The sequence below is a fragment of the Struthio camelus genome, chromosome 2, assembly GCF_040807025.1.
Source record: "Struthio camelus isolate bStrCam1 chromosome 2, bStrCam1.hap1, whole genome shotgun sequence".
Classification (NCBI taxonomy): Eukaryota; Metazoa; Chordata; class Aves; order Struthioniformes; family Struthionidae; genus Struthio; species Struthio camelus.
The window spans coordinates 123,544,112-123,567,611 of NC_090943.1; positions in this window are offsets into that span (position 1 = coordinate 123,544,112).

Below are 23,500 nucleotides of genomic sequence, written 5' to 3' on the forward strand. Positions count from 1 at the left end.
TGTATAGTCCATTCAGGGCCAACGAAAACAATAGTTTCATGTTCTCTTTTCAAAGAACTGCTCTCTTTTGGAGGGTTACGTAGCTTACAGTTACAGTGTGACATACATTCAGTCTTAAGTCTTTTAAAAAAAAAATTAATTCGTGAATCTCCCACATTTTATCTTTCACTGAAACAGGAGGTTTCCTGACAGGTGGGTCTCACAGAGAAATTCGTTGGAGTTGCTCGGGAGCTTCATGCCGCTGAGTAAGATTTCCTGTGGCTTAGAGCACCGGCTGCCCGCAACGCTAGCAGACTGTGAAATCCAATTAATTACACTCTGCAACTCATGTTGCAGGAGCACTTAGAGAACTGCTATTCCAGTGCAAGGAAGAACAGTTTGTGTCCTAAATAAGACTGTCTCTGTATTTCACAATTTCTCAAGCATTATGAAACAAGCGGGTCTCCTATTTATGGTTTGCTCCATAAACGGCAATGGTTTTCTAAATCCACCCCATTTGCATCTTTCTCTCCAGTGGCACTTTTAAGGCTATTACCTCAAAAAGGTAAGAATGATCCTTTACATTTATTTACCTTAAAACTACGTATGACATTAACTAGACATTCAGTGAAAGCATTTCACAAAGCTCTGAGAATCTCTTATTGTAATGAGACTCTGGGCTTTCCCTTTTTCAAACGTCCCAGTTTTTGTGAGGCGAATGGAAACCTCTTTTGTTTTGCTGACACTCAGACTATCTGTTATTGATTTTTCTCCAGTGCTGATAACACAAATGCTCCTTCTGCTTCATCTGCTTCTTTGTTTCCAAGGGACCCTGCAAACCGCATGGGCGATATGTTCCAAAAGAGATTAGATCACTTGCTTGCTCATTTGTTCTCACTTTTGGCTTCTAAGTTATTTTTGCAATTTACACATTCAGCAGCTAATGTGCTTACCTCAGACAGCCAGACACATTGCAATTTCTCCCTTGCTCCAGTGTCACAGCCCTGTAAGCTAGTGGTAATTTCATCAGCTTTTCCAATTTTCTTTCAACAATATAGCAAAGAAACTATACAACTATAACCGCCTAGTACTTTTTGATGAAAAAATATTTCAATAATTAAACCTATCATGCCAATATATATATAAATTAATTATAAAAATCATAGTCTTCTTTTCTATTCTATTTTGATTGTTTTAGACTAGCATTCTCTGATGACTCTTCAAGTACAACTTAATGCAATAATACCACAGCAGGATCCAAAATTCAAATCATTTAGCTTTGTTGTAGTCGCTTTGATAGGCTCATCGTTGTTTTCGTCAAGAGTATATTCATTTCTGAAGTTACACAATGAAGTAGAAGCTGCACAGCTGGCTGGCTACTCAAAGCTGCCAGACCTTAGCATGTTCTTTGTTACTGTTGCGTTTTTCTAGGAAGAGTGGGTCAAGATTTTCCTCTGCTGTAGAGTGGACAGCCGCAGATTGTTAAAGAAAGCATGCAAGCCAACGGTACTGATTTGACAGGCAAAAACAGAACTCTGGAGTTAGCACCTCCCATGTTAGTCCCCTGTGCAATACAGGGCAGGTTGGAGACTACCTTTCCTCATAGTGGTTGTTACTTTCCCAGAAGAATTATGGGATAGTGCTGTAGCTGGGGCTCATCCTTGCATTCCCCTTCTTCCTATCCTTGCTGAGAGAGCTCCTGACTCTAACAGGGAGTTAAAGGATCTGTGATGAAACCGTCACTGAAGAAGTCTATTGTGCAATTGTTTTTTTCTATTTAACATTTAAACTTCTAATTCCAATTAGGCTTAGCACAGTAGGAGTAGGAATCTGGCCTGATGCCTCCTTATAAGAAGACTTACCTCTGCAGCTACCTGCAACAGTTTCTGGTTCATGTCCATACCCTGATTGGGACGGTCCTTTGGGACTGGCCAAAGCACTAGCATGGACTAGGGGGTGGAAAATAAAATTACCTCATGGTTTCAGCCTTGCCATTTCCCTTTAGAAAAGATAAGGTTTTGACATGGATTGGCAAATGGTAATCACTGTATGTATCTAAAAGATGGTTAGAAATCATCTGAGTAAATATAAGGTGGTGAAGACCACAACTACTGAGAGAGTGCCCTCATGTTAAGTATTTCTATGACAAAGGAAGTGTTATACAACAGTGATTAACTCCATCATAAAGACGAACCTTGAAAAACCTGGCTTATGGCCTCTGCTGCTAATGTAATTTAAAAAAAAAAAAAAGGAAAAGAGAGAGGGTACCTTTTTGTTCATATCTGAGACTTTCTAAAAGAAAGAAAATACTCTTGGGTAGAGCTGTCACACAGAAATAGTCTAATAAGACACTCTATTCTTCACATATACAGTTACTCAGTGAAATTAGGGTGAGAGAATTTTTTGAATCAACTTGTAGTATCATGATCTAAAACAGTCTAATCATTTCTGCTGTAAGACAGGTTTGCTTAAGCTTCAGAGGAAGAATGTATAAGCTATCCGAAAAATGTATTGTTTTTTGGTTATACTTCTTTTAACTCTGCAAGCTATCTAGAAAGATTAGAATAATGTGCTTCTGCATCCTTTCTCAGGATCAGTTAGACAGCCACCGAAGAGAGATGGGTAATAGTTTTGACGTGTCTACAGTGCCCTGAGTCTATATGAGGACATTTATACCAATTTATACTGGTGTAACTCCAGTACATTCAAAAGAATACGCCTTAATTCATAGTAACAAAAACTAGGAAAGACTCAGGTATAAGATGAAAAGGTGCATGGGTGCTAAATATAAACTATTTCAGAAAAGATTGTTTAGAAATCCATAGACTGAAAATTATTTTCACAAAACCAGGGAATATGGCTAGGGATTTAAATAGTAATAGCATAGATTGTTTGCAATCTATGCAAACGATTTCCAAGATAAAAAAAGTCAGAATCCATTAAAATGTTCATTTTTGATCAGAGTAAGTTCTTATTCTGAGAAGAGTCTCATAGGATTAAAATGGAGCATATCAAAGAGCATTGTATTGCCTGGATGGCAGCAGTATTTTAGGGGATCTATTTTGGCTGTTCATTTCTGTCAAATTCTGCATGCTTCCAATATCACAGCTATTCCTTCCCTCCTCTGCCCACAGCCCCTCCCAAGCCAGGGAGCCATCCAAGCACAAGGCTAAAATTTAATCCGCAGAAAGGCCAGTGAATTCTCCTAGTATTTATACAGTATTTATACAGACTGATTATTAAAATATTATATCTTTTAATATTAATATTATTGTCACAGTTGCCCAGAAGTGCTACTCCTTGTGCATATTCTGTTTTTTTTTCTCGTATTTAATTGAATATAGATCTTTTCCTTTTTTCTTTTTTGTAACCTTTTTCTGAGGAAAAACTTTTAACCTCAGTTTAAGTATCTGCACTATCTTTATTATTTTTATAAATATTATTTGGACCTCAGCTTTTCTAAGTGACCTTATCAAGCCTGACTGCACAGAGTTAAATAAAAGTTTTTTTAAAGTAGGAAATGGTACGAGAGAAAACAATGACAAAAGATAATATACTTCTGTGTGGAATATCACTTTTGTTGGGAATGCAAAAGGGAGCCTTTAAGTAGAAAATATAACTGGCTTTGCTCTCACTAGAATATTAGACTTTATTTCTTCCAAACAAGTCATAGCTAAAAGAGTATACAATTTAGAGATGCCATTTAGGTGGGAAGGAATGAAATGAGAACAGATCTGAAAAAGTAGCAAAGAAGTTACACCATGCATCTCCAGTATTGAACATGGAGAGATATTATGGCTTTAGGAATGTGAAAGTAGCTATTTGTCCATTTGTACATTTTTTTTTATTTAATATACAGAAGAAGGGACAGATTACATGGATTTTTTGGGGGGAAGGGATAGGAAAAGTATTAAATTTTGACAATGGTGAATTTCATGATGCAATAGTGCAAGAATACTAGAGGTAGGTTTCATTTATTTAAGCATGAGAATCTACTGCAGTTTCAGATACTGTAATGTACCATAATGAACAGTTATCTGGATGAGACTTGCAGATGTGACACAGAGCAGAAAGAAAGCAGCAGACACACATTACTAGATAACCATTTTAAGCACTTTAATCTTGCTGTATGTATTTCAAATATGGTTGTGTTTTAAAGATAATTGTTATCAGAGAAGCAAACATTTTTTTACCATTCCATCTAAGTGTGTATAGACTGACTTTTCTTGACTGTAGCTTTACATTCATCTGCAACCTATGTTACTCTGTTCAATTCAATAGATTGCTTTTAATAAGGTTTTGGAGCGATAGGTGACAACATTTGCTGAGACACTGCTTGGTTCGACCAGAGATTTCTATAATTCTGTTTACTGTGAATATGTGACCTTTAGTGCTGTTCAATATGGCCTAGTTAACCTCAAAATCCTTCAAAGTGTTGATCTTCATATCTGACTTCTCCACTTGCTAACACCCTCACTTCACTATGAGATTTACTTTTATCCACTGCTCTTTATGGTAATTTCATCCTCTGCTGTTTTGTTTTCTCCAACTCTTCTTTACAAAAACTAAGCGATGGCTCAGACTTTTTCTAAATCCCTCTGGTTCCTTCTGCTTTGCTGTCTTTCATTTCTTGCCTACAGCCATCTCATTTCTGTCACTAACAGCAGCTTGAATCTTGGCTTTGTATGATGTGACTATTTGAATTGTTAGAGCCAAATATACTTACCCGTGCACAGTAGTCTTTGGTGCTTAATTCCGCTGATTTAGTGGGCTTCCAGTTTAGCTGGGTGCTTTCTTAATTTATCTGACAAATTTTCCACTTTCTCCATGCTAGTGTGCAGACAAATCGTGTTTCTTCAACCCATCTAACCCTGAACTGGATGGTCTTTAATCCCTGGAAGAGACTACGGGAGGGTCCAATGTTAGATCTTTGGTAGAAATTTTCGTCTGTATGTGGATTGTAACACTGATCATTTTTACCTGCTTCTGTTATTTATCAATACTGAATTTCCTTGTTTCAAAGTGCTTCCTCAATGGCTGATAGTTTCATCATTATAATGGTATGCAATTGCTACGACAGCATATAATTTTGGAGGAAAAGTGGGTCAAGTCACTCGTATCAACCTTATTAAGTTCCTCAGCTATACTGTGGATTCAATAAAACAGTTATGGTAGGATTAGATTTCATAGTGTCCTACAGGCTATTCCAGAGATAGCAAGGCTCTCACAGGTCTGCATCATAACATTGAACCTTCATGAATGTCTTAAGCTGTATCTTATAGGGATGTCTTAGACATTCCTGGTGGCACTTGCTGCCTATACACAAAACACTGAATCCCATATCAAATGCAGCATGCAGAATCCCGAGGTTGTAATCTTATAATAACCACAACTACTGATCACATCCCTTCATTTTAGATCAGGAAACGTTTCCATACTGTTTTATTTAGACCTAGAGACAGACTGACTTGTGACAGTGAAGTCTAGATCACACACAAGGATGACTGCAAGCTGAAGGTGATAAAGGAAGGTGTGCTTTAGAGGAAGCTATTGATGTCATGATATTTTTGGGTTTCAGGTTGCACTGAAAAAGCCAAAAATTACCCCAGCTCTGAAGATTCATTTATTTTAACCTTAAAAGAAAAGTAATGAATGCTTTTATGTTGGTTTAACTCTCTGCTCTGTATTACTGTGAGACCACATGATCACTAACACTGACAAAAGACAGAGTGCAAGACAAAAAGGTCCAAGGATGGCAGCAGCAGTGCCAGTTTATGTGGGTTTAAACTGTTATGAATCTACATCGAAGAGAAATGTTTAGTGAGGGATATTCTAGCTGTTCATTGTAGCCAAACATTTTGTTTTGTTGTTTGGTTGGTTGCTTTTTAAAAAGGATAACATAAACCCTTAATAAGGCAAAAGGAGTGCGTTTTGTATTTGACACAAAGGTAATATAGAATATGTGTAATTTGTATATTATGTTAACAGTTTAATCTCTGTAGTTTCGTAGTTCTTTCAGAAACTGTTTGATGTAACGCTTCCTGAATAGATGAGATGAGATGAGATGGAGCATACTTAAATGTACAATATATAAAACTTCTCGAATAATGGAGAGGAATAATAGATGAGAGCTATAGAGGCAGAAGACCAGTTATGCATAACAATAGTATGAAATCCAGGAGAAAAACATGTAAACTCTTTCCATCATCACAGTGCTTTCACGTATAAGTAGAATATTTTTATCTTTTAATATTTTTTAGATACAGATACGTTTATTCAGAAGGTACATGCATATATATATATATATATATATATATATATATATATATATATCTTTTCAATACATTGGTTATATCTTGTCTATAATAAATTGATCATTAAAAATTTCCATTGATAGAACATTAGAGGAACCTATTAAACATTATGTAGAACCCATTAAACATTCCATAAAACATATTTCTTTTTAATATATTCTTAAGGAAATTAATAGACATGATCAATGCAATACTAATAAGCAGTAGTATATCAGAAAAGAATATACTAAGACTGGAAATCAAGTTTAATTTTATTAACTAATTAGATTAAAATAGTGTACTTCGATTTCCTTATTTTTTGACAGGTTTCATATGCTAGCAAAATTTCTTTTTTTTGTCATGTTTAAGATCTGTTAATGTTTTATATTCTTCTCTTCAAGAAGAGACAAATTTTTTAAAATATTTTATTATATTTTTTGTTAATCTAATGGAAATAAGGTTTTGAAATTCTAAGACAATGTGTTGATAAATTATTTCACAATCACAAAGTACTAATTATGCTTTCAAAATTTAGCACGTGTAAACAGTCAACTGTTTTATGGCAACTACCCCAGAAATCCATCCAACTGACGAATTTCAGGCTGATCTATGCAGGTTGTTATCAAATTAGATCATTTTATAATATTTGTGCTTTGAAATGGTTTAACAATTCTAATCAGAGTTCAGTGTCTGCTGCTGTGCTAGATGCTGTACAGATGACACTAAAAGAAGGAACAAACTTTATGGGATTCTCTCTTCAGTTTGTTGATTGTGTCCAGATGGGTTTTGAATATCTCCAGCGAAGAAGACTCCACCACCTCTCTGGGCAACCTGTTCCAGTGCTCTGTCATCCTCACAGTGAAGAAGTTTTTCCTCAGGTTCAGGCGGAACTTCCTGTGGTTCAGTTTCTGCCCGTTGCCTCTTGTCCTGTTGCTGGGCACCAAGGAGAAGAGGCTGGCCCCATCCCCTTTATATTTTCCCTTCAGATCCTTAAACACATTGATCAGATTCCCCCCTGAGCCTTCTCTTCTCCAGGCTGAATAGGCCCAGATCCCTCAGCCTTTTCTCATAGGACAGATGCTCCAGGCCCCTCATCATCTTGGTAGCCCTGTGCTCGACTCTCTCCAGCAGTGCCATGTCTCTCTTGTACTGGGGAGCCCAGCACTGGACACAGGACTCCAGGGGAGGCCTCCCCAGGGCTGAGGAGAGGGGCAGGATCACCTCCCTCCACCTGCTGGCAACACTCTGCCTAATGCACCCCAGGAGACCATTGGCCTTCTTGGCCACAAGGGCACACTGCTGGCTCATGTTTAACTTGTCCACCAGGACTCCCAGGGCCTTCTCGGCAGAGCTGCTTTCCAGCAGGTCAACCCCCAGCCTGTCCTGGTGCCTAGGGTTATTCCTGCCTAGGTGCAGGACCCTGCACTTGCCTTTGTGGAACTTCAGGAGGTTCCTCTCCGCCCAGCTCTCCAGCCTGTCCAGGTCCCTCTGAAGGGCAGCACAGTCTTCTGGTGTGTCAGCCTCTCCCCCCAGTTTAGTATCATCAGCAAACTTGCTGAGGGTGCACTCTGTGCCTTCCTCCAGGTCATTGATGAATGTATGGAACAAGACTGGACCCTGTCCAGTCCTGGGGGGACCCAGTCTGACCCCTGGGGGACACGACTAGCTACAGGCCTCCAACTAGACTCTGCACCACTGACCACAACCCTCTGAGCTCTGCCATCCAGCCACTTCTCAATCCACCTCACTGTCCACTCATTCAGCCCACACTTCCTGAGCCTGCCTATGAGGATGTTATGGGATATATTAAAAATGTATATAATTACTTACATCATACAATATAATATCACATATATAATTTACATAATATAATATTTATAATATATACATTTTATTATATGTAATTATTAAATATATTATGATATTATCTTTTTTTTCTTGTTACATGAATCTATGAATTCCAACACAATCACTAGTATTTTCCTCATTTTTGAAGGTATGAGTGACACTACTTGAACAGAAAAAGATAACTGCCTTTTACTTTAGCATTAGGCTATTGTATTAGTATCTTACAAAATGTATTAAAATGGGAGTAAAAAACTAAAACTACCTGCAGAAGCAACTTGCTATTTTTATCAAAGCAGATCACACTTTTCAAGCCTCTTGAGGCTCAGAAAAGGATATCAGGAAGTGGGAATAAAGAGAAGCCTTTCTAAACTAGTTTCAGTCATGGAATAAGTTAGAATAGAAAATATTAATATCTCACTGCACATCATATTTCTTCCCTATGAACTAACTCATTTTTGCATTGTAGGTGAACTCTTGATCCTCTGGTGTGGAAAATGCTACATAATAAGCTTCCAAAAAGATACTTTTATAGCACGTTTGAAAATCATATTCTTCATTTGTGCATTGTTTTACACTACTCTAGTTTGTGTGTGTGTGTGTGTGTGTGTGTGTGTGTGTATAAATATGAATACAGGCAAGAATATTATGTTTGTGATTATGGGATGTTCATTAGTCCTAGTTTGTTTGCAATGTTTAACTATGAGTTTGTCCTCATACACACACACATAAAATTATATTCTGACTAACAGTAAGTTGATCCGAATCTGAATGTCACCTGTATTTTTTTCTGAAAAGCGTGCTGTTTCCTATTGCTTCAAAATACTATATTTTCCAGCTGCTAGATATAAAGTTGCATAAGCAATTAAGTTTTTAGTCTCACTCTCCTTTTGCAGTTTTGTAGGTGTTGTCATTTGTATTCAATGAGACTTTATTAGCATGACAAGACATATAGAAGTGTTGCCAAAGTGTAAAGATAAAGACTGCTCAGGTATCTTTTCAAGGCAGATCACATCTGCCCCACGTAGAGCTTCACACAATAACTGAGGCTTTGTCTTCGGTATCTGTCTATCACAACTGTCCATTGCAGTTCCTATGGCAGGTTTTGGAAAATTAAAAGCAAATCTCTCAAGGGAATGGCATTAAATATACAGCCTTTAGAGAGGCTTACTCAATAAGATAATGGATCTAGCTCTAAAGCAAACATTAAAACATCATAAATGTCTATCAAAAGTGTAGCATTTCTGAAACAAAACAATACAGATACTTTACAAGCCACAGTGGGGTGCAAAAAATTGATAAAAAGAACCAGTAAAGACTCTAAATGAAATTTTGCAATCAGGTATAACTATTACCCATTAATTGTAGGTAGTAATCATACCAACTTACTTAATATTTTTACTATTTTTTCAATATATTTAAAAATTGAATAACTAGAGGCTCTTAGAAGAACATTGCAAATTGGCATATTTTTGTGACCTATAAATATAACTTTTTTAAGGTGATGGATTTTTCTCCTGGCTTTAATGAGACTTATTTTTGCAGAGGTAGTTCATTCATTTGGACATTTTATGTAGGTTTCTGAGCTAAGTTCCAGATTGCAGCAATGAGCACAAGCGCAAAATTTGGTCCTCTGTTTGTCTACTTTAAAAGCAGAAAAGTAGCAATTGAAACTTACTGTCATAGCTTTTATCCAACATATTTAAGTTTTCTATTTCTCTTTCTATTTCTATTATTTCTATTTTCTATCCAATATATTTAAGTTTTGTATTTTAACAAATACAGAATAAAGTAGCTCAAGTTTAATAACTTTGCTTTGAGTCAGTGTACTTTTCAAGCTGTTAATGCAAAAAGAAAAGAGGAAAAATCTTTACATTTTATTTCAGTTTACCACTTCAGCTTTTTCCAGTTTTACTACTTTAAAAGAAAAAAAAATCCTTATAACATTTACGATTGAACTTTTTGTATCTGATACTTTCTCTTTCTACAACTCACTTATGTGGTTTGTCCTGACCTTGACAGCTCTGTAGCACATTACTGAAATATTACAGCAATAATTCTGTACCATTATGCCTAATATTACAGCAACATCCTCCAGTTTTGCACTCTGAATATGAGAGGAATTCAGGCTTATTTACTTTAATGACTAGATAATGAGTCTGAGCTATATAGATCAAAGGGAACTGCAAAGAGAGAGACTGTTATGAGCCAAAACTATTAACAGGCTCAAGAAGAGGGATCTAATCACTTTATTGCAATGAGAGAGCGTATAAGTGTTGGGAAGAGGAAAAGGATGTGCTCCACCTATATTTAAGATAGTGTAGGCTGAACACTACAGCTTTGCCTGTCAACCCTTTGGCAGCCGTTTGGACTTTCCAAGAAATTACTTCCCTTCTTTATTAAAGCAGTTATAATCTCACACTGGTTCACACTAGTTTTATGGAGCTGGATCATCATTTGGAGACTTAGCTAGCCACAAATTATCTCTGTGGATGTTGGCAGAGACTACTCTGCACTCATAAAAAGAACCTCCTACTGGAACAGCTACATAGTGATAAAGCAGGCATACTGAAGGCTTCAAAGGCTAATACCCTTCCATTAAGGGAAGAGAGACAGATACAATATTAAACAAGATATCAGGAATCTTTCTAAGCAAATATAGATAATAAATATATATTAAAAAAATATAAAAATATATCTTGGGAGACAGCATGAAAAGGAGCCATAAATTGAAACTTTCACAGTGAAAGGCTACCTTTCCTCCTGTTTATTCCCCTAGGTATCATTATTTTGCTAGAGCCATCCATTGCTGCATGGGAACAGATCAATTTTCAGCTATTTGGTGTTCTTCATAATGAGAACAAATAAAGTCATTCAAATTTGAAGAAGAAATTTGTCCTGTTTGTTCATGTCTTTTTATCTAGATATTCCCACTGGAAGTGGAATGGAGGGAAACGAATACAAAATCTTGTTCTCAGTCCACATCAGCCTTTTACCCTCTATGCAGTTGAACTTATTATCTCAGATTAACATGAAAGAGATTGCACACTACTGTATGCTAAGCAAACAAGATTTGCGTCAGCGTTCCTATAGCGTTCCATGCTGTCCATGCATCCAGGAGTAGGGTGAATACTTAAAAGTCATCATTTTAATTCAGACTCTAAATATGTTAAAAAAAAAATTCTACTTACAATCTGATGTACATTGACGTATTTCACAATCATGCTTTTTCTCATTTCACCTTTAATATGAAAAATTCTCAGGCAGCATTCACAAAGACACGACTTTGTCCTCTTCATAACCATTTTTTTCTGCATTACATATTCCCCAGAATAACGGACAGATAATTGGCAAGATGTGATTACTTCTCATGCGATGAAAAAGTATGTTGAAAAAAATACACAATCTCTTTACCCTAAGCTTTCCCTCAGATCATATGTTCTTTCAGACTATAGGATTTTGGTTCAAGAAAAGTTATTTATTACATCTTTATCTCTTTTGCGTATCAGCTATCGTCACAAAGCTAAACTAGTCTTTAGATTTCACAGATACATATATTGCTTCTCTACATGATGATGAACAACTTGTAGAATACAATTTATATGTGGACCTAAGTGCTTTCTCTTAGCTTCATTTATTTCCTTTTATGATTGGCTGTAAAATAATATTGTCTGTGAGAATAAGAAAATGGTCAGGTACAAATGATCAGGTACAAATCCTCCTCAATATAATTGAGTTATCCACGTAGATTAAGAAATAAGAACACATATAATAAACTGTAAATAGTAAAACATTTGTAAAGATAATATGCTCTTTAGTAACAATATGAAAAGGCTATAGGAGGAGAAATTTACGTAAATATACTTTTATATGCATTTGCTCTTTATATTTCTATACCTTAAAATTAACATGAAATTAAATCTTCAGCTAAATGCAGTATCTTTCAAAGAAGACTGATTTAAACATTGCTTCATCTACCTGGCTTGTATGTGGGCAGTAAAAAATTCATCTTCTGTATTTTATTGTTTGATAATCGGTTTGTTAATCTTCTGGATATTTTTACCTTAGTTTTTATATACTCCAAACAGGCAATTCCTTCTCTTGATGTGCACTCTAGTTTTGCCCTCATTTACAGTGTCTATTAAGCTTTAGGTAAATTAATTATCAATATACCAAAACATAAAATACAGTTTAATGGAAAGGTCAAAAAGTAAAGGCCACTGATATTTCACACAACATATTAAAGAGTTTAAATTATAATGCAGTCCCAATTCTCATGATGAAAACTGTAGAAAGAATAGGATATGGGAAAATCTATTTTGATTTTATAAAAATCTATTTTGCATGGTACAGGTTATTGTAGGAAAAGGAAATTGTGAAAATTTAATTTTTGATGCTCTCTCAAGATAGCAATCTCATAGTCATTTCTGGATGAAATTAAATAAAGGGGCTCCTTAGCTTTTATTTGCAGCACTGCTCTGCAACTGCCTCTTTTTCCAAGCAGTTTTAGGGTAGGCACATTTATTATTTAAGGAAAATCCACGAGGAACATTTTTATAGCACCAGAATAGAAATAATACCATAACAATAAAGATCAAAGATTGATGCAATTGTGAGTACAAGTAATAGCTGCCTTGTGTGGCTGTTATCTCCTCGAGGGAATTCTTTAGAATGGCTTTCATTTTATAAAATGCGTTTGTTTCAATGCTATAGTATACGAGGAGAGAACGGTATGCTAGTGTTTCTTTTTCTTGTTTCTCTTTTTCTGCCTCAAGAAAAAAACAATTTAAAATTAGTATAACTGCTTTCATCAACTTTGAGATAGCTCTGAACTTCAAATAAATCAAAATCATATAGAAGCCATTGGTATATGTATGTAGTTAAAAGATATTTTGCCTGTCTAGCCTGTTTTTAAACCAGCAGATGCCAGTATCTCAAATGTTGTTATTCTTGGAGGTTAGTCCTCTTCATGCACAACAGCCAGGGAATACATCAGTATCATACACTACCTGCTGGCCACTGTTGTTTACCCTCTTTTCTGGAAGCATTAAACCAAAGCTAAAGCCAAAGCAACTTATATTCGGTGTCTTGCCCATAGGCCTGTGATCACAAAAAGATATTCCTCAAGATGGGGGAAGATTTTAGTCCATGTATAGTATGTATGTATGTGTGTATGCATACATACATACATACATACACACATACATACATTATATATACACACATATATAAATTCTATATGGACTAATATTGTGTATTTAGAAGTGGTTAAAGCGTGGTACCTGAGGGAAAAACTCTCCAGTTTCTCCTAGCTTAATCTGACCTCAGGTCAGTGAAGTTGCTTTGTTATTTGTTCATTATCCCTGAGGATAACATTTATATTTCAGTTGTCCACAGAGGAATAACAAATCAGGTAAAAAATATGGCTGAATTTTTCAAAAAAAATCCAAAATCTGGGTACCATCTGGGATAAACACAATACTTTTCTCCTTTTTCCCTTCTCTCTGCTGTTTCCTTAGTTCAGTGCTACCAAAACCAAACACAAACAAACAAAAAAAAATTTTTTCTCCTAATTTGGTATCATCAACAGCAAAAAAAAAAAAAAAATTGAATATATATTAGTAGATGAAAATAAAAGACTAGTATAGTAAGGCTGGAGAGAGAGAACAGAACTAACTTTGTACACTTCCAGATGATAGAAGTTGGGAAATAGAGTTCAGATAGAGTTAGGAAACAGAGACATTGATATTTTAAGTTGGGGTGAAGATGACAGGAGGGTCATTCATAATGGAGGTAAAAGAAAGAAGGGAGATAAGTTCTGATATTGCTAAGGTGGAAACTGAGATTCAGCTACCAAGAAGTACATTTTAGAGGTATTAACCATGCAGGGACATCTAAGATTCTCTAAGCTCGCAGGCAATGCGGTGTAATACTTTGCACCACCATTCTGAACCTCTTGCAAGGCACCTAAGAAACCACTATAAATATTTCACGTCTGCACTGCTCACTACTTCAACTCAGATTTCTATAAGACATAGTGGGTGATAGCATATAACATTGCTGTAACTCTGATTTATACTGGCAATATTCTTGCATGCTTTGTTTTTGTTTGTTTTACTCGCTCTATATACAAAGAAGAAACAGAAATTCTTATAGCCTTTCTTCGGCAAGTCACTTGCTTCACTTTTCTCAGCTAAAATGCTTTTCTTCTATGTAGATATTTTCCTGAGCTTCAGTCTTTCACACTAGTATTGAATTACATTTACCTTTTGTTAAGAATAGTCTTAATATCCTAACCATCATTTTTTATTACTGAACTGGATGAAGCAGTAAACAGCACATTAATTAAAATGATCAGGTTCTAGTTAATGTGAGCTGTGATAAACATCAAGAAGGCCAAAGAGATAAATCAAAAAGGGTTACAAGCAGAAAGTTCAGGATGTATGAAGAAGATGTCTTCATGCATTAGAGGAAAATAAAATCTGAATATAAACTGCTAATGGAGAGGGAATTATTTCAAAAGACTTAGTCCTAAAACAGACGGAAGGCTGGTGGGTATGAAGTTACAGTGTAATAAGATGGGGGAAAAAAAAAGAAAAAGACTAATGCCATCAACCAGCAGAGTATAGAAACCTGGAAAGGTAAACATTTCTCTTTACTGCAAGTAAAATTTCACTAGGCTGTAAGAAACATTTGAGATATGAGCAATAAAAATGATTAAGGCACTGGAAGGCTGACTTATGAAGAAATACTAAAAGAGCTAAACAGCTTAGCTAAATGACATTGAAAGGGGGATATGATAACCTTCTACAAGAATTTGAAGGATGTATACATTAGGCCCAAAGAACTTTTTCCTACAGTTCAGTAGGATGCATTAGATGAAAAAAGAGGCATGTAATAAATCACAATAGTATCAAAATAAATATCTCAACAGAGGGTCTATGAATGGTGGAATAAATAAATGACGGAATTTATTAATTTAAAAGCCCAAGAAAATTGTCATGTCAGGAGAAAACTGCCAGGACAATGAAGTGCATGCAGAAAGAAAATTCTAAGAAAAAACAATGCAAATTAGCAGCAACACAGGAAAGAGTATCAGACACCCAATGGAAATAAGCCTATGTCAACTACAATGTAAATTAGTACATCATGAGTATAAAGAGAACACAGGTACATCAGCATCACAGTAATGAAGACAAGCAGTAAGAAACGAGAAAAATGAATAAATACATAAAATTCAATCACAGCAGCCACTAGAAACAGACAAACAAAAGCAGCCTTGCTTAATATGCCAGCTGTCAGTATAGTGTAGAATCATGGCTTCTCCTGACCCTTTTAGCAATGTGAATCTGTCCACTACCAGCAGACACCTCTGCTTATAAATGTGGGTTATGTAGATATAACTACAGTTACTTCCTTGCATGTCTAGAAAGGAATCATCTAGTTATTCTTGATGTTGCAGTCTCATTGGCTTTCCAAGGTATCCTGAAACAATGGCACCAAAGGGCATGGCTACAGGTTCATGTTTATTACCTTAGACATAACCAGATGAAAGAACTTCCAAAATTAGGAATGAGATTTGCCCAAATTCTTGTTTACTTGCGGATTAATTTGCTGATATATTAGTTCAACCTTGTTCCACTATTTATGTTGCTTACAGCCAGAGGTACTCAAAAAAAAAAGAAAAAAGCCTAGTTATTTCATGAATTCTGAACGGGAACTTCCTCTATTAATACACCCAATTTCCAATGTTGCAAAGTGATTTTTGCTCACAGGGAGTCATAAAGAGTGTTCAGAAAGCCCTGAGAACTGAATTATTGAGATGCACTGGACTTACCTGTACTACATCTTTTCTTAAGGAATGAACCACAACCCACACACTCGGACATTCCACATAGCTGATGTTCATATAAAAAGAAAAATGTATCTATGATACTTTGTCCCCATTCAACACTAATATAAGATTCAGAGATGACAACCACCTCACAACCAAGTAGAAATTGACATTTTCGCAAAACTCTTTTAAATGAATTTACATTTTTATTTTAAATTACCATATTCTCTCAGGTATATCCAAGAAAAGCTATTTTCTAGCTGAGTCCTGTGACATCTGACATGTCATCAATATGAGTCAGACCATCTTATGGTGTCAGATATATCTCTCCTTTGCTTTTAGTTGGGGTATGCCTGTTTACAGTATTTAATGATGTAGTTCACTGTGCATTAAGTTCAATCTCTGAAACTGTCATGGACAGAAGGTCTCTGATGCATGCAGCTATTGCTGGGAATCTGCCCTACCAGTTTCTCACTCGAAGAAGTTGGTCTGGAAGCAATACTGATGACTAAATGTGGTTGAGCTGGTCATTTTCTTTCTGCGCCCGAAGTTGTGCATGAAAGAAAGATCTGTAAACGAAAGTCCAAGATTATTGAAAGTGTTTTTCCTGAAAAGACACAATCTGATTATAACTTTTAAAAGAAGGCTGTTTCAGATAAAGAAGATTAAGACTGCATTCTTGCTGTCCAATCTCACCATAGCTAGTGAATGTACAGATAATTAGAACATGATACCTTTCACAATAGCAAAGTGTTTTCTTAGAAAATATATAAAATAATGGTGGAAATAATTAACACAGGGATCACTGAAACATCATTGGAAACCTGTATTCATACAGTATCTTCTTTGAACAAGGCTCAAGCCAGTTTCTGACTTTTAAGATCATGGTGGAATGAACATGGCTTATTCAGGTTATTAGTACTAAACTTTCAGGCCACTAAAACTGGAACTGATTGTAAAGCATTTTGTTACACTAAACTTTTGAGTGATCAAATGGCTGATAAAATTCAGGTTTAATAAATATAAAAGCCTGAGCATGGAGAAAACAATTCTAACTTTATATACAATATGGGGATCAGAAACAGTTAGTTATATCCAGTAAGGAAGTTCAGGGATTATAACAAATGTAAGCCTCAGCTGAATGACTAGTAGCATTCAGAGAAGCTGAGCAAATGTTAGAAATTGCTACAGAAGTAATAGAGGACAAACTACATAACATAAATCCAAAGCATGCTCACATCTTTAGTATTTAGTGCAGGTCTCATATCCCTAACCCCAGAAGGATACAAAGCAAAAACAGGGCTTGGAGAAGGATGTCAAAGGTAAATCCATGTTATTGATTGGCTTCCATACAAGAATAAACTGCTGAAGAGACTAGGACTTTTGAAAAATAGACAGCTAAGGGGTAACACAATAGGAATCTATAAAATCGTGTGACAACATGACAACAATCATGAGCCAGCAATCATATAAAATGATTGTTGACTGTTTCTTATTCAGGAACATTCAGATGAAATCGCGACTGCATGACAAGTTTAAAACAAAAAAAAGGAGTCACTATTTCAGCCGATGCTCAGTCCTTGAAATTCAGCACCACAGGCTATTTTGAATATCACGAGTTTACAGGAGTCTCAAAAGCAATTAGAGGCATTCATGGTGCAACATATCCATCAGAGGCTGCTAAATGCAGAGTTATCTCCTATAGAAGATAATCTCAGGGAAGCGCCATTGCTGTGGCCACCTCCACAGATGCGCTATTAAGAGAAATCAGCATTTTCATTTGGAGCAGGAGTACATACTTGAAGCAATCTTCCAGTCACTTTGATTCACATTACAGACAGATCTTTAAGCACATAAACTATATTCCTTTCAGATTAAACTAAACTGGAAGCCATATTCATCTAATGTGCTCCAACTGCTAAAGGGTCTCCAGTGCATGAGACCAGACTAGCGCTAGTCTCTAGTAAATCCTCCCAAACCTGCAGGTGTTGAGTCCTCAGCATCACTGCTTCAGTCTACAAATGTGTCACACTACTTGCTAATGTAGACAGCACTGCAAGATGTTAGACAGGCTGGGACGTGCAGCTGATCTATCGCGTTCTCATACTTCCAAAAGTAAAGATCTTTCTATTGACTATGATGATATTTTTCCCACTGATCCTCATGTGGAATGTGAAATATGCCATGTCTGGAGTGGGGAGAAGAAGGAGACCATGTTGTCAGTATATTTAGGAAGCTTTATTTTCACTTTGATCGCCCTTTCTTTTGTTCTCTTAGATCGTTTTTCTTCTTCCATCTGCTCTGTAATGGTGGCACCAAAACAGTAGAGGCAGTATGTGGTATGTAACCTTATACTGTCAGGTGGTGGGTGACTTCAAATTTCTACAGAAGTCTACATCTTGGTAGACTAAGTAACAAAGATGTGTACTATTGGGTGTAAAAGAATACAAGAAAGGCGCAAACGAAACAGTATGTCTGTCTCGTCACTACCTTTCTTTGGATATATTGAATCTCACAGAACAGTGCAGAACTTTTTATCCATAAAAAATCATATTATAGAAAAAAAGAATATTCTTATATTGCAGGCTTGTTCATTGTGTGCTTCAGATGTACAATTAATTCTATAAAAAGACTATTCAGCTTCTTCCTATACTGATACCTTCAGATCTTTGTTTAATTGAATCAGCTTGTCTGAGCTTTGAATGCATTGTCAAAGGTAATCACAGCCACAGGGATTCAAAATACCTTTAGAGCATTATCAACAGTAGCAAATATGAGCTTGGAAGAACAATGAAATGAAAACTGACCTTTTCTCTGGAGATATCATATACATTTATGGCACAAACTGACAAAGTATTTTTCCTTAACGTTACTGTCATTTTCTGCGTCAATGTTAGAAACTCAATATGACTTCAACTAGCCTCTTTGGGCTGAAGGTATAACATCAAAAAGATTCGTAATAGCAGTTAGCAACGCAGATGTGCTTGCACATCTCTAAGTATTGCCCTTAGCAACCTGAGTGAAAATATTTTACATTATATCTTTGAGACTAGACACTGGGAAAGGGAATTACAAGAGAGCAAAGAATGAAAGGAGGAAAGCCTGTCCATTAAAATTACAGGTAAATCCATACTGATATAAAAAAAAATCTGAGTCCTCCACACAAAGTGCAATTTAAATACATTCTCTGTTGTAAATTTGTATTTTGGATTTAAACTAAAGGGCTTATTCTGAAAAAAAAATATATCTGTGAAGATGAATCTATTCTCTGACAAAAAATATATTTACTTTTACTTTGTGATAAAGCTCCTTGTTAGATTTTACTCAGTTTTTCTCCATAGTTGAGGTGTAAAAGCAAGTAATAATGCACTTTTTCATGTAAGCATGTGAATTTCAAGAGTTCTCTTAATACAAATTATATTTACGCAAGTTTAGATTGTGTGGATTGCAGGATTTAGGCAGCAGAGGGAATTTGTACCTTACGCTTTTACAGTACATGTAAAAGTCCAGTTTCAAACCTATCTCACAACTAAAATTAAAATAAGCAAAATGTTATGGTTTCATTCTAGTCTCCCACTAAGAAGTTAGTTAAATAAATGTTTCTACTCTGCACTCTTCAGCTATTGCATATTTCCCTCCATACTTCCAACAGCAAAAATGCACAGCAAGGCAGTGAGCTAGAGACTCTTACTCATGCTCACTAAAGCAAATAAAAAGCTGTAGCTACTCAAGATATTACCATTGCTCTGCTGCCTGACTTATATGTTTGCTGGAGGTGAAACCCTTATAGCAGAGCTGGCAAAGGGAGTTTGTGTGCACGTTTCATCTATTTCATTCTGGCATACTAGCACAAACCACCATTGCTGGCAGCTTAAGCAATTACACTGAACTGCGACTAGAGCGCTTCAAGTGAACTTTCCTTTTCCTTTGCTACATGGGTAGTGACTGTCTTAAACCACCATAACAAGAATCACTATAGAGTGTCAGTGTACGTTAGAGGTGACTGTATTTTCTCAAGCGAAACATTTTTCTGATAGAGATACCATTCCATAAGAATCATGGCATTCATACTGGCTTCGTTTCCTTCCAGATCACCTGCAGCACTTTTTAACAGCCCAGTCTCCCAGATATTAACATTGAGGGCTTCCAGTCAAGTGGAGTGGGCCTCCGGTTTGAAAGATCTAATCCTTTGTTTTTCTTGGAGAATTTTGCATTCCTGGGGCAAAATAAACATTAAAATCCTCCAAAAAACAAAATTACCTTTCTATGAACAGCTTTAGTATGTCAAAAACATAAAATTAACTAGACTCAATACTGAACAGTCTATTTTAAAAGCTATATCATTATAGAGGATTTAACATCAGTACCTCAATCTTCTGTATAGCTTTTCTGACCTTCCCTGTATAGACCTCACAGATATAACCCTCTCTCCTGCCCTGGGGGAAAAAAAAAAACAAAAAACAAAAAACCACGCACACAAACATCTCAGTGATTAATTAGCTTCAGTTCTACTTCACTTAGATTAAAAAAAAAAGAACCCTATGACAGAGGTCTTCTACAGAAACTATTCTATTCTCATTAAAAAATAAACAAATAAAAGTCCTGATCTGTCAGCCTGATCATTCCAGCTGATCCAACTGATTGGTTGCAGAAGTAATTTGGAATTTAGGTTATTTCTGTCTCTCAAGTTAGCAATAGTCAAGAACCACATCCTGAAATTTAGCAATCTGAAATCAGGAAGGAACTATAATCTGCATATGAAAAACTGCTCAATAAGGAAGACATGAGATCCAGTGGTCTAGTCTAGTTACAGTAGTTTCAAGACCCAAATGTGTGGGATGTATACCAGTCTGAACAATGGAGATGTAACAAAAGAGTAGGTTTCTCATTTAAAGAGTTGTACCTTATGTTAAAAGCAAAATTTACTAATCCATCTAACAAAGTAAGGAATATTACATTTATTCTTTTTCATTAATATCTTCTCAGCAATCGTTAAACCTCAAAACAGGAGAAAGAAACAGTTACTTACATTCAGAAAATCATGTCAAATCATGTAGGATACTGCTGTACTATTATTCTTCTGTTTCCAGTCTTGTACCTCTGGCCTATATTCCCAGAGTAGGTCACATGAAAAATTATAAATGATCCGATGAGATGAAAGATAGACTGTAGCTTCCAGTTCACTTAAACCTTAGGAGTGACCTCTGATAACTGTCAGAACTTCATAACATCCCACTTTCATCTGATCACATGATAAACATTGATTTTAGTACTGATGGATACAACATATCCTTTATGAAGGAGTCCAAGTTTTAATAAGTTGTTTTTAATGTACTTTGCAGGTAAATACTAAATAGTATTTTAATAGTATTGGTTATAGCAGCCCAAACAATGTAAGGAAGTGTGTAATCAAGCTGTTAGATAAAACTACAGTTTTATTTTTGAAAGCAAATCATTAGCATGACTGTTGGTACAAAATATTCTTTAAGCACTAATATTTAAATCCTCAAATGTTTCCATTTCTTTTTGTTTAATGAAGTATATTTATGATTTTTTTGCCATTTTCAGGAAAGATTGGTAGGCAATATCATAAAGCAAATTTATTTAGTCTAGAAATTCTGATACATTGAAGTTTTGTTAATAGCTCTGTTTTTATCTCCTAAAAGACAGTTGGAAAGGTAATTATAACATGCAAATTAGCTTCCATTAGGATGCAAATTAAAAATTATATACTGATGTACAATATCTAGTATTGCAACCTATGCTTACTATTTCTTCAGGTAGACTGAATTCTAACATAGACTTTACTCTGTGATTTGTAGTTTAGGCTTTCTGGCTAATTTCTCCAAAGTATGGTTTTTATGCTCCTCTTTTCACTCCTATGTAGTTTCCCTTCTTCATACTCATGTTTTCCAAAAATTTCTTAGTTTATATATAGAAGATATTTTCATTAAGAAGGAATTTCTCAGTCTTGGGCTGTTCTTTAAACCTTTGTCTTTGATGAAATTGTTGCAGCAGCCTTTATAGTCTCTCTAATTAATGTAAGAACCCCAAATCAAAACACAAGTCAGTCAGATTAAAACAATTGTGCAGCACATTTTAATTACAGTCTTTGTAGGGCTTTTCCTTGTGACTATTTTTCAATCCTCCTTTTATGAAAGATTAGGAAACAAGGATACAAGGCACTGCAGAGAGAGAAAAGGACACCTAACCTAATAAGTCATTCCCTTTAAGTTTATCTCATACCCATTTTCTTGCTTAGTAACTATATCCTTTGATTCCCTCTCTGCTCAGACATGCCGAGTTCTCTCTTAAACTCATTTGAGCTATTTGCTTAGATGGCCTTACTTGGCAACTGCACTAAGTGAAATTCTCTGGTTGAACTCTTTGTGTGCTATCCCTCTATGCATTTAAATCATGGTTTCTAATATCTGAGTCATTTATACTGTAAATATTTTGTCCTACCTTTGCTATCATTCCCGTGTTATAATTCTAGATGTCATTTAGGTCATCTCAAGAGCTTCCCATTTGTCATCATTTCTTTAAATTAATTTTACCAAAATAGTCTGAAATGCTCATTTATTTCCATTGCTTATAATAGATGCTATGAATTGATAAAAACCTAAAATGCAAAGTAGCAATATAGAAAGTCTTAACTAATAATATTTACAAAAGGAAATATTTTCTTCCAATCTGTTTTTAGAATCAAATTCTTTACTTTGACTTTCTAAGATGATAATATCTTGCATCTACCCAAATATTTTATAACCTTTTAGCCTGAAATTCACACCTGTTATTTACAGTCTATCTGATGTTTTCAGCTGCATCTGCCCATGCAGTTGAACAGCTCTTAAACTCAGGCTTACTTGAGCTAGGGCAAAAGAGGAGGGAAGATTAAAAAAGAAAAGAAAAAAGACAAAAAAAGAAAGAATTTTTAAAAAAAGCTTTTACAGGATAAAAAGTGGGCCTCAGTTATGAAACGTAGGTCTAGCTAGTGCTTAAGCCAAAATGAGTATTACAGGATCACAATAGAAGGGCGGTCTCTGGTATGCCCCACAGTCTTCATGCTGCAGTTGTCTATACCAGGGACCTCTTACAAATGTATCCCTTGCCTGCACGTCTGGGTTTTTCTTTCCAAAGGAAAGTAAAATGCAGGTCTCATCCCAGTGCGGAATCACGATGAAGCTGTAAGGAGCCCTGTGAGATTTATTACCATTAGTGAGTACAGAAATCTGAAGATCAGGTCCTCTTTGTCTAGTGAGCTGTAAGGACACAGTTCCAGGCTCATTAAGAATGGTCAGACATAAGGAAAAGACGGAGTTAGCAGAAACAAATTTTTGCTTATCTTAGCAAAACTTACACTATCTATCTGTAAAATAACCAGGGAGTCCAGTGGTAAGAGATCAAAATCAGTCTAACCCTCAAGACATTCACCAAGCTGTGACTAAGGTCTACTTTCTGATCTAGGTTCCCAGAATTGTGCCAGAGTTTTATGCAAGGTCATTTCCAAGAAAAACGGTACATATTGTGAGACAGGAAGGGGAGGAAT